This window comes from Euphorbia lathyris, chromosome 8 (genome assembly GCF_963576675.1).
Source record: "Euphorbia lathyris chromosome 8, ddEupLath1.1, whole genome shotgun sequence".
NCBI classification, from domain to species: domain Eukaryota; kingdom Viridiplantae; phylum Streptophyta; class Magnoliopsida; order Malpighiales; family Euphorbiaceae; genus Euphorbia; species Euphorbia lathyris.
In genome coordinates this window covers 42,173,044-42,175,350 of record NC_088917.1, presented here as the reverse complement: position 1 = coordinate 42,175,350, position 2,307 = coordinate 42,173,044, and the positions used below count along the sequence as shown (strand labels likewise).

At 34.6% G+C, this 2,307-nt stretch overlaps 1 non-coding gene across 1 annotated transcript; it reads right to left on the bottom strand.

Annotated features, from left to right (window-relative positions):
* Positions 1-1,707: 1,707 nt before the first annotated feature.
* Positions 1,708-1,814, bottom strand: LOC136204920 (small nucleolar RNA R71). The gene has a single exon (XR_010675732.1). It is a non-coding gene; the product is annotated as a small nucleolar RNA R71 (small nucleolar RNA).
* Between the last annotated feature and the right edge of the window lie 493 nt (positions 1,815-2,307).

Sequence of the window (2,307 nt, the reverse complement as noted above, 5' to 3'; positions counted from 1 at the left end):
AGAAACGACTCTTCACCAGCGGACACGACACTTCAAACAAGACCTTTCAGCAATTATAAATAAAGCATACATTTTCAGAAACAAGAGTTAGATATTTTGTTAAAGAAACTATAATTCAGAAGAGAGTTAGATAGTTAGATTTAGTTTTTCATTTTTGTAAAAGGCAAACTTACTGTACACAAGTTGTTCATTAGTTTAGATACAAACACAGTTTCATTAGTTTAAGTTTGAGAATTGTTTGAAGATAGTTAGATTTAGTTTTTCAAGGATTCAGCGAGAAGAACCAGCGGCTGAAGCGCCCCAGGGTCTGACAAGCCTACGAAGTTTGAGGAAAGGATCGACAACCCGGAACTCAAATTAGTTAAAATGCTATCCAAGTTTCTTCTTCTCTGTTACCTTGCGACGATTCACAGTTCATTAATAAATTATCTTTTCAATTCAATATATTCTCTGCTGCTGTTATTTTCAAGTTTCATCTAGCGATATTCTTTAAAGTAATAAACCGGTGTTTTCGATTAAAAACCATTTAACACAAAATATATTTCAAAGAAAACTTTGTTGAACACTTAAAAGAATTAGGATTTATTGATGATATGATCGATAGCTCGGCTTATCAAACATAGAACACCAATTTGATTAAAGTAGCAATCTGTTCCGACCGTAGAAAGATTGTCTGCAGTTCGAAGTCCGTTAATTGTATTAAATGATAAGTTATTACATATTCATAATCTAATCAAAGTTATAAGTTGATTTCTTGCTATATGCAAGCGAGTTTTGAATTCTCCTCACTCTTAAACTTAAGTTCCTGTAATTGTAATTAAAACTATTGACAGAATTGAATTCTAAGTCACAGCAATATATTCCATTCAAACCAAATAAAAAACGATTTTCTAATTAAACCTAAGAAAGTGAATTTAACCTGAATTAAACAAGTTTTTACAAAATAAGCGTTCCTTGTGGGTTCGATATCTTTTATTACTACAAGCGTATACCGTGCACTTGCGGAAATCGCTCAACAAGTTTTTGGCGCCGTTGCCGGGGAACGCCAAATTTTTTTGTAAAAAAATAAATTTTTTGTATTTTATTCCGAATCTAGATTTACATATACTTATATTTATATATAATTCATTCATTTTAGTAACAATTTTATTTTTCAATTTTTTTAAAGGTAATTTCAGTTCGTGCGTGTAATTTCAGTTCATGCGCAGTACTAGAAGTTTAGGCATACAACCGGAATCACTCGATCCAGAAATTGAAAGAACGATGAAGAGAAATAGAAATAAAAAGAAAATCAAAGAGACACAAAATCAAGAACCACAACTAGTAATCATGGCAGTTCCTTCAAGACTTATGGATTTCGCTACACCGGGAGTAAATGGTGTAACGAATAGTATAGTTAGACCTCAAATAAATGCACACCAATTTGAAATCAAACTAGTCTTGCTTAACATGTTACAAAATAGTGTGACATTTTATGGACTACCTAATGAAAACCCTACCTCCCATTTGACCAATTTTCTTGAAATTTGTGATACTTTCAAAATGACGGACGTTCCTGCCGAAGCAGTCAAACTTCGCCTATTTCCTTTCACCTTGAAGGACAGGGATAAAGTTTGGTTAACTTCTATGTCGGCCGGAACATTCGAAACTTGGAACCAATTAGCCCAAGCATTTTTATCAAAATATTTTCCTTTAGCCAAAACAGCGAAAATTATAAAAGAACTGACATCATTTACGCAACATGAAAATGAAACCCTGTATGAAGCATGGGAACGTTTCGAAGAACTTCAACGTTTATGCCCACATCATCATTTGCCCGATCTACTTTTAATGCAAACATTCTATAATGGAATAAATCCCACAACCAGAGGTTCATTAAATGCTATGTCGGGAGGGTTATTTATGAAGAAGACGTTTGCTGAAGCGAAATAACTTTTAATGACAATTAACAGTAGCATGTGGCCTGCCGAACGTGTTGGAAATTAGGCTAACGTATAGCAGCGAAAATATAAAAATTTTAACCTATTTCCATAAACCACAAGATCCGTTAACCGTTATTTCATATAAAGAGGGATAAGAAGAAATACCTTTTAGATGTTCTATCTACCGTTGCAAACGAAGTGCCCACAACTTCATAAGAGATAGAAACTGTCTACCAATCTGACCCTACCCGAAAATACTTTCCAGACCTCTGAACGACAATCCGAACGGTGGAAACGTGGAAGAGTGTGTCTAGAAGCTCCTGTCCAAAAATCGCGACGATCCGACGGTTCAATCTCCGGGAATCCGCGAAATCGTGAACTGACC